This window comes from Protopterus annectens, chromosome 14.part0 (assembly GCF_019279795.1).
Source record: "Protopterus annectens isolate FY-2018-M chromosome 14.part0, PAN1.0, whole genome shotgun sequence".
NCBI lineage: Eukaryota > Metazoa > Chordata > Ceratodontiformes > Protopteridae > Protopterus > Protopterus annectens.
In genome coordinates, this window is record NC_056748.1 from 755560026 (window position 1) to 755576428 (window position 16403).

A 16403-nucleotide genomic window follows, 5' to 3' on the forward strand; every position below is an offset into this window, starting at 1 on the left:
GCTCCCCTCTCAAGGTGAGTTTCCGGACTTCCATGTCTCCAACACATAATGAGTTGGGTTTGATTGGACACTCAACCATAATCCTCTACTTTATGCTGCTTTATTTTCCATTGTGACTGTGCAGTACATGGATTAGATATAATAGGCTGCAGAGAGCATACTGTGCACTAAAATGTGATTAAGTAATAAGAATGAAGGGGTGTGCATTGTACAGTTACTACTGCACTCCAAGGTGCATTTGAAACATGAGGATAAGTGAATTATAATGTTTTGGAAGTGCCATTATATCTATAAAGTGTACATCCCTGAGTGCCTTACTATGTTTATAAAATGGATATCTGTATTTTATAGGTTATTAAAGTTTAAATTAAGTAGTTTAAGTAACAGACTCATTGATTTGATATTGCACTTTGATGTAAAACAGAGCCTACACCAATGCATTTCCATCTAGATTTTAAATAAGACCGTTGCAGTTGTATTCACTGTGTTGTCTAAGGAAATGGGATTCTGAAGGTTTTACTTTTACTCTAAAATACCAGAATAACAACAGCCATACCTTAATGCACCCATAAGCCTGAGGATTATTAGGACAGAACCCATGTGTCAGATCAGTGAACTGTAACTGCAAGTCCTAACAGGGCCCAGCATAATAAAACGGTAATACCTAAAATTCCATATCAAAGGACTTTTTCCCACCTAAATCCAAGTTTCACTAAAAAATATCACTCTGATTATGTTTTCTTAATTGCTGTCAGCAAATAACTTAATTGTTTTACTTACCAACTTGTATGTTGCACTGATCTAGACTCTTTAGTATTTCACATTACACAGGTGAATTGATGCTGCACTGTCCTAACATATCCAACGTTTTCTAGGGTTGTTAGGAAGCAATATGTTCAGTATGATCTGGGGAATTAAAATCCTGCCCAATGACACTATTCTCAAATGGTTTATGAAAAGAAAATCAGTGTTCTGCATGATGTTTTCTAACATAAAAGTGCATATATATATATATATATATATATATATATATATATATATATATATATATATATATACATGTATACATAAGTGACAGCATGCCAGTGCTCGCTCAGCCACCTAACAAGCTCTGTGTTCCTACCCCCTCCCCAAAAGAATAATAATTGGTGTGATATGTTTCACCAGGTTTATACCTCTCCATTTTGTGCAGGTAATTATAACCTCAACTCTACAATATCCTAGAAAAGCATGTCAAGCTATCCGTTGTCCTCTATGTATTACTCCGCATGCCATTCTCCATCCTCTTCTGATGGACCAACAAGTACGTACCCGAATTACCTGTAAAACAAGTATATATACTCAAACGACCTATAAAACAGTGCTCAGGTCTACGAAAAACAATATTCTGAATTGTGTTTGCAGTTCTGCTGCTGCTCGCCTCCTTATTCATATATGGGCATGTATAAAGACATGAAATGTCTAAGGCAATTGCCCCACGAATCTGGATCTCACAGAAACATTGTTAGTATTGCTTGATTTTGCTCAGGAGAGAGGAAAACAGTGTTTATTCAGTAATTTGTTTTGACGGATCTGTTGTCCTTTCAACCCCACCCCCGTGACCTCTGCTATAAATGAGAAAAACTTGCGGTAGCAACACGGGTTATGGTCATCAAAGAGATGTACAAAACAATACCTCAAATAATGTCCATTATCGTTCTTGTTTTAAGTGTACAGCGATTATAATCTTTACGTGTAATGAAAAGTAATTCAGCCTTACACGACTGGTCAGGGGATTTGGTTTTATAACTCCAGAATTTCACGTGTGCCCTGCTGTTCCACAGCTCGGAGTGTGAAAACAATCCCTGTGTAAACAGTGAAGGGGGGTTCACAACTCTCACATTTCAGCTGACATCACTGGTCCTCCTCATTCACAGACTATACTTACTAACGTTCTTTGAGGAGACTGAGACACACTGCAGAGGTCAGATAAGCCTCAGTTCTCTCAAAACAGTCTGGCATCTGCCGGGAACCATTTCTTAGCAATAATAACGCCTTTTCTTTTGCGTACTGATTATCCAAAACAAATGCGTTAAAGAGGAATAATCTCCATTTAACCTGGAGATCTTGACATATCCATTTCTTCAGTCAGTAAAGGTTACTGGTACAAGCGTGCACTTCAAGGGCAGCCCTGTCAGCACACCAACGGAACAGCCGGTGCTGGAACCCTGAACCAAATTATTACACTACCAAAACAGAAGGTAAGAAGGGGGTGTGCGCCGTTTATCCAAAGGGTCTCCACTAAACAAGTATTAATATACACCGGGCCGGTGCAACAGAACATATTTCTGAGCATGTTTGTATTTACCCAACTGTTAGGATTCAGCAATTTTAGAAGTGTTTAAAATGGGCAATTTCTTGGAAGTTGGCGAGACGCAGCTCATACTTCTGAATGAAAGCTGAGTCTAGAAGATAATGACTGTTCTGTCAGAAATTCCCAGCCATAATATTTGATGCCTTTTATTTTACTTGGTTTTATTGTTTGTTGTACAGTGCGACATGTCTCGTCTTTCCCCTATTTTTGAGACCCCCCCCCCCCCAGTCAACAATTCTCCCTTCTGGTAAAGTGACAGTTGTTGTGTGTCAGTGTCATTTCTGAAAAGACCACACCCTTTCTGGCTGGAAACAAGGGAAGTAGATGTCGTTGTGTGCGTGTTTTATTGAGTCTATATATAGGAAGAAAGGGCCGAGTCAAGTATATTAACAGTATAAAATTCAATGGTAAAAAAATATGCATGCCTTCCAAAACAAACATATCATTAATTAAATAAAGTGCTCCAGAGCCTAGAAATCTAAAAGAGTGCATGTTGACATTTCTACAAACGTTTATTTTTACTTGAAGACTGCAGTACATAATTCCCAGGTGACAGTAGACTACTTGCTTAATTCTTGCTGAAGTTAAGCACATTTCTTTTACGAGTTACTGTGCTCACTGCATATACCGCTATTCGCTATGAAAATGACGATGATTGTTTAGACAAGCAGTGTGTTCTGACATCGATATTTAGGCTATAGTAAACATCTTGTTTCAACATTTCTGTTTAAAAAATTGCTACAATGCTATACGTTGCAGCCCAAATTGGAGCTAAGTCTGTACAGTAAATTATTTTTTAAACGTTAGAAATCTAAATGAAAATCGTGGATGCAGTACATTAACTCTCAGCTTACTACCACAACGGGGACAATGCCAAAACAATTAGTTACAAAAGCCCACGTTAATGACAGGTTTAAAAAGATACTACTCACGTAGAAATGAAAATGCATTTTGCATGCATTTTCTGAAGAATGTGTTAAGTCTTTAGGTGTGATGGCTTTTATTATTTAGACATGGCTATTTTCAAAGTTGCATTTCAGAAAGCACAACATTTCATGAGTGGCTAAACATTTGGGGGCAAAATTCAATGTGTCATTGAAAGTAAGGGGAAATTGAAAGTTATGTACTCATCCACATTAGAGTTATAATTTAATATTTATTCATTCATTCACCCAGTCTTTCATATTTATTTAATGAGACAGACCGACTGGGAACCTTATGCTTTATGAAGTTTTGAAAGGGGACATCTGCGCTACATGCTACCCGAGTATGGGTCTTACTTCTTAGTAGAATGATATGTGCCTTTTTAAAGTTATTTAAGTAAAAGAAATGTGTTCTCCCTCACTCCCAACCATGCTAAATATCCATGTCCATATCATAACCTATGAAAAAATGTCCTCTGATTGCATTGTGAGTGCATTAAGGAAAGCATGCAATCAAATATTACTAGAAGTAATTGTTCACAGTGATATTAGTAAGATCATTTATGTGTCACCTCAGCCACCAAGCATAAAAATGGAGTATAAGTGAGTAGAGTTCCAAGACAGTACCTTGACTAGCCAGCTTGGTTTCAGTAAATTCTCAATATTTATTTTCTGCTGTATGGTCTTGAAAAGCAAATAAGCATTCATTTCTAGTATTGTACCCTCATTATTTGTTTGATTTCAGTCCCTCAGTCCTGACAACACAAAACATATTGCTATTTAAGTAGCCAATTGGAACTGTAAGGGTGTGGAACATTCTACTTAGGAAATATGGGTATAAGCCAGGTGTATTTTTAATCAGTACTTAACTTTCATCCGTGATTGAAATAGATAATTTGTTGCATGTTACTATGCTTCAACAGCCTTGTTCTGAACAGGGAAATCCACTGATTACATTCAAGCATGTTTCTCCTTACACTGTGTTAATTTACCATGAAATTGTGCTCAGATTACTGTAGTCTATTTTATTTTTAACTTGAAGGTTATTTATATTTAGCTGACTTAAATCAGGAAAAGCTGCTCTTGTTGAACTGTTTTTTTTTTTTACTGTACTTCATACTCCAGTTCTAGTTATTGGACATAGTGGCAAATAAAAGTACTTAAACACTAGTCAGGTTGAGATTTTAATTTAGCAAGATAGGATTGAATGCGTATTATATAAGTATCATTCAGAATATTTACGTAATTATTGTGCCTATTTTTTGGAGGGAAGTGTTTAAACAATTTTAGAATTACTGATTTTGATTTGCTAAAAAAATTGGTTCAGAAACAGAAAGTTAAGTGGTTACTTGAACTTTAGCACAAGGCCCACCACAACCTTTGCTTCATTTGCACTGAAACTGTATCCATTTGATGTCACGGAAAATAAATACAGATCTGTTAAAAGAGAAGGACTGGGAAGGAAGAGAGAGACAGACAGAAAGAGAAAGAGACACACACACACACACACACACACACATACACACACACACACACACACACACACACACCAAGACAGAGAGACAGAGTGATACAGAGAAGGACGGAAAGAGAGACAGAGAATGCGAGGTCATAGCAGGGCTGTTTAAAACATGATTTTTTATTCGGAGTCACTGTTGCTGATGTGTGTTGAAATGACAGATACCGTACCATGATGTCCAGGTACAAAATACAGCCACATCAAATATTTTATGGTGTCACATACCTGGGTACTCAATGAACATATGCAGATTGTAAACAAGTGGATGCCAGACCAAAGAGCACAGAAATAGAAAGCTAAAGCTAGTATTTTTTTTTAATTTTCTTAAGTTCATTTTTTTTCTTGAGCAAGTTAAAATGCATTTTTAAACATATATTTTGCAACCAAAATAGAGGAGTAGGTGGGGACATCTTGCTGTGTCTCAGGATGAAAGGTGTCCGTACTAGTTATTCTTGAAAAAAAATTTGATTCATTAGCTCTAATTTAATGTAATTTTGGTCACAGGAGTCAAACATTGCTTAAATGGATGCTGCAGCGATATCATTGTACATACTATCCCAATTAAATTCAAAAGTCTAACATCATATTAAAGGCATTGATTGACAGCATCCAGGAGATATACAAAACAGGTGAAGGGCTGAATAATCATAGGGATGGACATTCTTAGTGATGTGGTAGGAATATAAGTTAATGAAGGATCGACTTATTAATCTGAAAATAAGCTAGCAATATTTGGCTATAGACATATTGAGAAAGGAGGCAGGACCAGGAGAAAAATATTAGTAAGTTTGGGGTTCCAAAGAGTGAAGAAGGGAAAGACTACTTTACATTTATGAAGTGCATATTGTTGACCTGGATTAGCTTGCAAGTATTTTCTGCTGATTAAAAAACACAGTGGGATTCATAATTATGGCCAGTGCCACCAGATAGACAGTCTTGCAACATACTGGTGCAGTCTGAGACTTGCTATGACAAGGAACAAATTTTGACTTTGCTCTGGAAGCAGAGAAGAGTTTTCAAAATGGAGCATGTTTTGATAAAGACTTTTTAGTCCAGATGTATAGCAAGCATGCCAAGTCCAGCACAGTCATGAGTGAATGAAAAATAAAGAAGCGGAAGTACAGGATGTTGTACCCAGTCCTTTTCACAGTGTTCTTTTTTTCCACACAGCAGTGAAAATCTATACTTATTTGTAGGAAACTTTAAACAGTGTACTAAAGTTTGACTTAGAATAAATAAAGATTATGTTGGGGAAACTGGAGAGTGCTGTTGGAGATTGTAAGAGAATGTCAGTTTTTCATCTTAGATTAGAACTTAATTTTGCATCGTTTCACTATCATTAGGCTTTATCAATTATTCCTTAACAGATTTTGATTAAAACTTATCTGTTCTGATGTTAAATGCATTACTTGCTAAATGTTAAATATGTTATGAAAATTGATGTCCTGTGTTTTCAGGTTCATAGGTGTATAGTAAGATAATAATTACTGGGGCCTTTGTAAGACTAGCCATGCAACTCAACCGTATCCCACAAGTATAATAATTTTGAATAGTATGTTGTTTACTGAGTGAACTGAATCTTAACACAAGACTATATAATTTCCCCTGTCTTAGTACTTTATAATTCCATGTGTCCATGGCAAATGGGTATAAAACTGAATCTGCTGCCACTTATTTCTGTGAATTAGACAAGGGTCACATTATAGTTTCAGGACTGAAATCACTGTGGCCAATTAACATTCCCTGTGTGACTGACTTAATAGCATACAGTGAATGTGCTGCCTCCCTGGTCAAAAGACAACATCTGCCACACCTAAATAAGTCTTATACTGTACAGCAGCAAATCAGAGTATAATCATTTGATCCCTGTGATTTCACCTTTGTCAGACTAAGCCTAGTGCAATGTTAACAACATTAATTGAAACCTGTCCAGGATTATTTTGCAAATAGACAGACAGACATGCACACACAGACAGACATGCACACACATACATACATGCACACACACACTGTTTACCAGATGGGTTAATGATATATTACCGGTACTAGCACCCCTTCCTTGTCTTTACACTAGGCCACAGCTACAAAATTGCTGAAAACAAAAAACAAAATGTGTGTTTACTCTTAAGATGAGGTGACTGTTAGATATGGGTGAGGTAGCAACAGCTTTAAGTAGTCACTTCTTAAAAAGCTGAGGGAAGTTGAAAGTTTCTCCAGTTCAGTACATCTAGCCTTAAGCTAATAAGTAATCCATCAACCACAAGCATTTAAAACTGAATAATAAACTCTTTACTTGGTGTGATATCCCCACTCTGGGCCAGTTGTCAAGGAGCTTGAATCCTCACCACTGAAATTGGAGAGGGATGTTCACTTGGCATACAAATGGATACGCTTAGTATTTCCAGATGCAGACCTCTCTGCATCCAGCACAGTTTCCCTTAAGAGTACACAAGGCACACACTCAGTCCGGGGTCTAAGTTTCTCTATCTGTCTCCCTCCAGGTCCTCAGTAAGACTCCCCACTGGTACAGCTGCAGAGTTAAGTCCTCAGCTGAGTGCCCAAGCCAAGTCCTCCCCCACTCTTTCTGTGAAACCAGTGCTCCATGTCCCTGCTCTAAGCAGCTGAGACACACACACTTTGAGATTTAATTTTCACACACACACCTGGGAAAGGTTGGCACATATTTACTAGCTATGCCACCTTTTGTCCTGTCCAGTCTATAAGGTAGTTTCACTGCCACCAGCCAGTTACTATAAGGCTTTTAAAAGGGTATCCAATTATAGTGAGTGAAGTTAATATTAATACAAATTTTAATGTTGACCAAACAGTAAGGCTTTCAGGAGTGGCCAGAGTTATCACCAAATAAATATGTGCAAATACTCTCAAAATTTGATTTTTTTTAAAAGGACCAGCCACAATGAGAAATTTAAATATATTTAATAATAAATAATAAAAGAACATTACAATAATTAATATCTATTTACAGTAAACACAAGAGTTTCAGTCACAGGAAATATTAAAAATAACACCAATGGAATGTTTCACAAAGTTAAAGAAAAAACAGAATTTAGCTAGTGTCACTATCTATTCCTGATTGACTAAAATAATTACTGTTCATACTTACTGAACAGAGCAAGGCAACATGGGTGAGTGGTCCTTGTTGTCAGATCCAAGGCAGAATGCAAAATGCTGCTGAGACTTCAGTGTCCTCTAATATTAAAACACGATTTCTGTACAGAGTGGCATCACATACATCTGGTCATCTGACTGTTTCCCATGGTATCACCAACACTAGAAGCTGGTAGAATTTTAGAACCTACCTGTCAATAATGCACACACAAGAGCATTGCTCAGATGTTGTGCAGCTGCTGGAAGTCATAAAACCATAAACAATTCCACTCTTCTTACAGGAGCTACACCCTATTCTCTGGCACAGACATTGTGTCTCTGGCTCCATTCAAAATTGTGGGATAACACCTTTATGGCTTAACCCATAAAGTAATTTAATTTCAAGAATATTTTTTTCAAAGTCAGGTGGATTAACCTCTTCTCTCCCAGTATATGCTGTTACAATGTATACATTTAAACAGTTACAATAATGCATATACATTTCTTTTCTGTCCAACAGGAAACACTGTTTATACATTTTTTACACAAGCAACTTTACAAATACAGTTTTAAACACAAGCATCTGTACAAATCAGTCTGGCATGCAAATGACATATAATTCTTTATAAAATTCCAGCTAGCTGTATTGGCATATGTTACACATCTGATGCCCTACTTCTTTTGGCATGGTTAGCAGTACCTCCTATCATCACATCTCTCCCCCCTTTGACGACTCAAGCTAGTTTTTCCAAGTCCTCCTTGAGAAACATTGCTTGAGAGGAATGAGCCTATCTGGGAATAAATTATCCCATACCCTGTCTTGAGAGCCCATCTGCATTGGCATTGCTAACCCCACTGCAGTACGTCACTGTCATATCATATTCCTGTAACCCTAGGCTCCACCTCAGTAGACTGGCATTTTGCTGGCTGGCTTGATGGAGCCATGTTAAGGGGTTATGGTCTGTAACTACAGTAAATTTCCCTCCATATAGATAGGGTTGAAGTTTCTGCAGTGCCCATACGATGGCTAAGCCTTCTTTTTCTACTGCTGCATAACATTCCTCCCTAGGTTGGAGTCTACAGTTCAGATATACCACTGGGTGCTCTTCTGCCTCTGAGGAAACCTGGCTGAGTATAGCCCCCACCCCATGGTTTGAAGTATCCACCTACACAACAAATTCTTTGCTGTGATCTGGATTGGCTAACACAGGGGGTCCTCCCAAACCACCTTTAAGCTTTTGGAATGCCTGCTCGCAGGCTAGGGCCCACACTACCTTGTCTGGCCATTTGTCCTCATTAGGTCTGTTAGGGGAGCAGCTATTTTACTATAATTGGGAAGAAACTTTCTATAGCACCCCACCATCCCTAAGAATGTCCTCACCTGCTTTTTAGTAACAGGAGAAGGCCACCCCTGAATGGCTTTCAATTTTTCAGGTTCTGGCCTGATCTTACCACTCCAAACTCTATGTCCAAAGTAGGAGACCTCTGCCATACCCACCTGACACTTACTAGGCTTAATGGTCAACCCTGCCCTTTGCAGTCTGCCCAGGACCACCCTAACATGCTGAAGGTGCTCATACCAGGAATGACTATAAATGGCAATATCATTCAGGTAAGCAAGGGCATAATCTCCTACTCCTGCTAGAATACAATCTACCAGCCTCTGGAAGGTTGCTGTGGCATTTTTCATCCCAAAGGGCATCTTTGTGAACTCATATAATCCGAAAGGAGTCACAAAGACTGAACTCTCTCTAGCAGTGTGAGTCAAGGGCACCTGCCAATAGCCCTTTTTCAGATCAATAGTGGTCAGATACTTAGCCCCACCCAGCTGCTCTAAGGCTTTGTCTGTCCTAGGCATGGGGTAAGCCTCTGACTCTATGTGATTTAGTTTCCTGTAGTCCACACAGAACCTGGTGCTGCCATCTTTCTTTGATACCAGCACAACTGGGGAGGCCCAGGGACTGCTGGACTCCTGGATTACCTCCAGTTCAAACATTTTCTGTATATCCTCCCTCAGAGTCTGTCTGACTCTCTCAGGTACCCTGTAAGGGGCCTGCTTGATAGGTATTTGGTGTCCTATATCCACATTGTGCTGCACCAATTAGTTGCACACAGGTTTCCCACTGAACATGCCCCCAAACTCCTGTAACATTGCTCGGATTTCTCAGACTTGGGTAGGGGATAGACACTGGGACATTGCTACCCCTTCCACGGAGGTGTCAGTCTGAGTGTCACTGAAGAGATCGATCACCAGAGCCCCCTCAGACTCCTCCTGCCATCCACTGCAAATACTCAGCACCAGGGTCTCCCTGTCATGGTAAGGTTTCTTCATGTAAACATGGTAGAATTTGTGCCCTTGCCTCCTGCCTAGCAGTTTTACCATGCAGTTACCATCACTGACCTTCCTTACAATTTTGAAGGGTTCCTTCCAAGCTGCCTGCAGCTTATTGTGTTTGACAGGATGTGAACCATCACCTGCTTCCCCAGAGCATACTCTATGGCTCGATCATTCCTGTCATACCAAATGTTCTTCTGCTGCTTGACTCCTGCCAGGTTCTCCTGGGCCAAGCCCATGAGCTCCTTGAGTCTTGTCCTAAAGTTTAGGACATATGCACAACAGACTGCTTGTGGGATTCACACTCACCCTCCCACTCATCACAAATCAAATCTAAAGGTCCCCTCACCCTATGCCCATACAGCAACTCCAAGGGTGAAAAATCTGTGGTTTCCCAGGGTAACTCACAGTAAGCAAACAGCAGATGGGACAGATATTTGTCCCAGTCTCTCTTAAACTGGTCTGCAAATGCCTGTAGCATGGTCATTAGTGTAGAGTTTAACCTCTTCATGAGGCTATTACTCTGGGGATGGTAGGGGGTGGTCTTTAGGTGCTTCACCCCACAGTGCTTCCACAAACAAGCCAGCAGGTCTGACTTAAAATTGGCTCATCTGTCAGTCAGTATTTCTCGTGGGAAACCTACCCTGCTGAAAATCTCTAGCAAAGCATTTGCCACCTGCTCTGCCTGCAGAGCCATTGCCTGAGGGTATCTAGTAGCATAATCTACTGCCACCAGGATATACCTCTTCCCTATGGAGCTTGGGCTACTCAGAGGCCCCACAATATCCATAGATACCCTCTGAAATGGCTCCTCAGTCACAGGCAAAGGCATCAAAGAAGCTCTGACCTTGTCTTCTGCCTTGCTGACATTTTGCACTGGTCACAGGTCCTGCAATACCCTGTTACATCCCTTGCAATCCCAGGCTAATAAAAGTTCTGCATAATGTGCCTTTTGGTATGCTTTATGCTCATATGACCTGCAAAAGGAATGCCATGGACTATGGTTAGAAGTGCCAGATGTTAGAATCTAGGCACTACCAACTGCTGTATTATCTCACCCTCTGGCCCACCCTCAGGGGTGCACTCTCTATACAGTAACCCTTTGTTCCAGTATACAGACTCCCCTTTCCTTCAGATTTAGGTGCCTCCCTAGCTATCTTCCTTAAGCCTCTTAGTGTAGGGTGTGAGAACTGAGCCTGTCTGAGCTCTACTTTCCAAAGGAAGTCTCAAATCCTCTGGTAGCGGTACCTCACTGTCAACCTGGGTACTATCACTCACCTCTGCCCTTACAGTCACTCTGCCCAAGGGAACATGAGTACCAGCAGCTGTGGCTTACCTTCAGAATCACTGTTACAGGGTAGCTGTCTCCCTGAAATAGCCACACCACCAGCTCTGGCTTCAGATATGGTGTCTGCCTGGATCTCCTCCAGGCTACCAGACCCACATATCTGTCTCCAAGCTTGAATGAGTGTAACTGCATGCACACATGGTACTGTATTGTCAAAATCATCCCCTATCAGGACATCTGCAATGATATCCTCAAACACACCTACGTGCTTGCTTCCTTTTCACCCTCCCAGTCAAGGTGAACCCTGGCCAAAGGCATTTGGAATGGGGTCCCTCCTAAAGCTTTGACTGGAATGGACAACCCGAGCAAGTTCTGCTCCTCTTTAACCACTGCAGGCTTCACAAGAGTTATGCCAGAGGTGGTGTCTCTCTTTGCAGTGGTCTGTTTTCCATCCACTAAGATAGGATATAACCTCTTGTGATAGTTTGGTACCCCTGTTGTCTCTAGACAACTTACCACTGGCATACTGTTATTCCCACTTTGTAGCTCCCCCACCTTTTGTTCCCCATCTTGCCTCAGTGGACGTCTATTATTATTTAACATTTGTTTACCAGGATGGTCCAACTGGACAGCTGGTGTCTGTTTTCAGTGGAGTCCTGGGGGGAAAAGCCCCAGAATAAAGAATTTACAGAATATAAACAATATATATATAGCAATAACACAGGTTACAAATATAAAAGGTTAACACAATAATACAAAGGAATTACATACAAGAATACGTGCATTACTCTGTAGTCAAGTAGAGTTGTAGTGTGCTGTAAGCATGCAAACAATATTTACAAAATGTAAAAAGAGAGAGGGTGAAATACAGTAGAATGTTTGAGTGGACTCACCATAAGCAGAATGGGAGTACAGAGAGGTCCTTCTGCAGATATCCTCCATTAGCAGATTAGGAGTTCAGAGAACTAGTGGATTCCCCTGTTACTTGTGGACTCTGTTGGGGTGGTTTAGGCTGCCCATGGGTTCCCTTATATCCTGTGCATTGATGTCCTGCTTGCTAAGTAGAGATCCCCTTTCTTCCCCAGCTCATCTGCAGAGTTACATTGTCGTTTTGCCAACCAGATTCTCATTTATGCAGGCAAAGTGCTAAGGGTTTGTTCCCTCATCGAAAGGTCTACCATCCCTTCAGAAATTGGTAACCTGACACCTACTCACCCACCTATGAAAATAAGTGCTTAACTTAGCAATGTAATCACACACACTTTCATTTGCCTTGTTTCTGTGCTCACACAACTTTTTTCTGTAAGCTTCAGGTGTTAACTTAAAACATTCAAGTAAACATTTCTTTACTTTTTCATAGTGTAAACAATCAATATCAGGCAATTTAGAAACAGCAGTTAGAGCTTTACCATGAAGTAAGGGAGCCAAGAACCATGCCCAGAGCCCTCGGTCATCATTATACTGTTTACATACTATCAAAATGATCACCCTCTGCAAATTGTGGAATAAATGTACTGGGGTTCAGTTATTCCCTTCCCCATTACCTCCATGACCCTAGTGAAGAGTCAGCATCCCCCTCTGATGTTGTGCTGCTTCTCACTTTCCTCAGCCTCCAAATCCTGCAGTCTTTCTCCGCTAATTCCAATTCCATCTGTTTCTTCTTTTCTTCAGCCTCCAAAGCTGCAGTCCTCTGCTGATTCTAATTCCAAATGTTTGGCCTCCAGTTCAGTCCTCTTTAATTCCAGACAGATTTTTAAATCCTCTGAAGAAAATGTGAACTGTCCTGTTTCTGAGGGCTGCAAATCCCCATCATCAAATTAGTTGTCCTCCTGGTTGTTGCTCTGAGCTGCAACTAAGACTGAATAATTTCCTCTTTAGTCAGGTTGCCATACATCAGTCCTTTGGCTTCACACACCTTGAATAACTGATTTTTTGTCAGCTTGCCATAATCCTCTGCTGCCATCTTTGCCTGTTTTCCCCAACTAAAGTAAACTAACAATAAATAAATAATTACATAAATAAATGGAACTGCTGTGAAATGCAACTCTGAATGTTAAACTTGTAGCTGCTGGAGACTAAACCTTTAGTAACAACTGCTTTCAAGCTAAAGAAGTTCAATATTCACACCACTGCTCACCAATATGTGACATCCCCACTCTGTTCCAGTAGTCAAGGAGCTTGAGACCTCACCACTGACAATGAAGAGAGACGTTCAGTTGGAATACAAATGGATATACTCAGTATTTCCAGATGCACACCTCTCTGCATCAAGCACAGTTTTCATTAACAGGACATAGGGAATACACTCAGCCCAGGGTCTGGGTTTCTCTCCCTGTATTTCCCTAGGTCCCCAGTAAGACTCACCACTGGTACATCTGCAAAGTTAAGTCTTCAGCCATGTGCCCAAGCCAAGTCTTCCTGCACTCTCTCTGTGAAACCAGTGCTTTGTGTCCCTGCTCATATAACTGACACACACACACACACACACACACACACACACACACACACACACACACACACACACACACACACACACACACACACTCTATGATTCAATTTTTACACACACACATACACACCAGGGAAAAGCTTGCACAGATTTATTAGCTATGCCACCTTCTGTCCAGACTATAAGGTAGTTTCACTGTCACCAGTCAGTTACTATAAGGTTCTTAAAAGGATATCCAGTTATTCTGAGTGAAGTTAATATTAATATAAATGGTAATGCTAATCAAACAGCAAGGCTTTCAGGAGTGGCCAGATCTATCACCAAATAAATATGTGCAAATACTCTCAAAACTTAAATATTTTCTAAAAGGACCAGCCACAATGATATGTTTAAATATATTTAATAATAAATAATAGAATAATATGAAAATATTCAATATCTATTTACAGTAAGCACCAGAGTTTCAGTAACAGGAAATATTAAAATTAACACAGATGGAAAGTTTCACACAGTTAAAGAAAAATGGTGTTTAGCTAGTCTCACTATCTATTCCTGATTGACTAAAAGAATTACTGTTCCTACTTACCAAGTAGAGCAAGGCAAAATGGATGAGTGGTTCTCATTGTCAGATCCAAGACAAAATGCAGAATGCTGCTGAGACTTCAGTCTCCTGTAATATTAAAACATTATTTCTGTACAGAATAACATCATCTACATCTGGTCATCTGACTCTGTTTCCCATGCTATAACCAACACTAGAAGCTGTGAGGATTTTAGCACGTACATATCAATAATATACACACAAGATCATTGTTTAGATGTGGTGCACCTGCTAGAAGTCATAAACCCATAAAACCATTCCACTCTTCCTACAGGAGCTGCAACCTATTCTCTAGCACAGACATTGCGTCTCTGGCTGCATTCAAAACTGTGGGATAATATCTTTATGGCCTAATCCATAAAGTAATTTAATTTCAAGAATATTTTTTTCAAAGTCAAGTGTATTAACCTCTTCTCTCCCAGTATATGCTGTTACAATGTATACATTTAAACAGTTACAGTAATGCATGCACATTTCTTTTCTGTCCAGCAGGAAACACTGTTGATACATTTTAAGACAAGCAACTTTACAAATACATTTTTAAACAGAAGCATCTGTATGAATCAGCTTGATATGCAAATGACATATAATGCTTTACAAAATTCCAGCTAGCTGTGCTGGCATATGTTACACATCCACTGCCCTACTTCTCCTGGCATGGCTGGCAGTACCTTCTATCATCACACTTGGATTAAATGAAATTAAGGTATGCACTTTGGAAGATCAAATATGCAAAAAGCTATAAACACACACAAGCAAATATAAATACAAGCCAAATGCATTTACACAGGCAATTAGCATGAAAAAGAACACTGACAAAAACTTTATCTGGACCCATCACTGCCAGTTGCTAAAATGTATTCAGTTCTCAGTCTAAGTCTGATGAGTATGTCCGGACAGTTGCTGCATTTTTTCTCAAACACACTTCAGTATGCCCTTTGTCCAGGAATGCAGTCCATGTGTCCTTGCTTCAGAAGCAGAGAAAAAGTAAATAAATAACATTTTTCTATACTGTAGAAAAATATACCAGGCGTCCACCAAAGCTAAAATCCACCTTTTATTTAAAAAACATGTAACAAAGGATAAGTGCTTTCACACATAGTGTGCCTCATCAGATCCATTGAAAACATCTCATACAACTCCTCAAATTTATATAATAAAACACAAAGTAATAAGCCAGTTAAAACCACACTCAATTCATTGATGTATATTACGTTTCTTAAGAATAGGCTTTAAAGGCACAGCTGCATTAGTACCAGGCAGTTTATCTGCCTGTAATCTAACGATCCATTTAGTTTCAGCAATTTCCAACCTATTATTAAAATCACCACCCGTTATGTCCAAGTACAGAAGTTGTCAAACATTAAACATAAAACAATGTCCTGGTTACAAAGATATATGCTTGGCTAAGGCATTAAGAGTATTCATACGCCTTATGTCCCCTAGATGCTGTAGAATGCATTCTTTCAGCATCCTAACAGTTTTACCTATATAAAATGTGGTACAATGCTTACATCTTGCCAAATATATAAGACCTTTAGATTTGCAGTCTGCATAAAAACAAGGTTTAAAGTTGTAATTCATGGTAGGATGTTTAAATTCAATCTCCGTAGAAATATAGGCACACACTTTACAAACTCTTCAAGGATACGTGCCAGTGCGTTGAGAAAGAAGAGGTGAAACAAAAGTAGATTTATAACAAAGCTGTCTGTTAAGTGACAGATTAGTCTTAAAGGTATAACTCTGTTTATCACCTACAATACCCCTAATATTGTCATTAGACAAGAGTACCGGGCAAAATGTCTTAACAGTCTCACATATTTGCTG

General features: G+C 39.5%; 1 protein-coding gene across 1 annotated transcript in view; it reads left to right on the plus strand.

Annotated features, from left to right (window-relative positions):
- Positions 1–1925: 1925 nt before the first annotated feature.
- The window catches only part of KAZALD1 (Kazal type serine peptidase inhibitor domain 1), a 524245-nt gene continuing 509767 nt past the window's right edge, over positions 1926–16403 (plus strand). The window contains exon 1 of the mRNA XM_044056493.1: positions 1926–2240. The gene's annotated coding sequence lies outside the window, so the exon portion shown is untranslated. The remainder of the gene's footprint in view (positions 2241–16403) is intronic.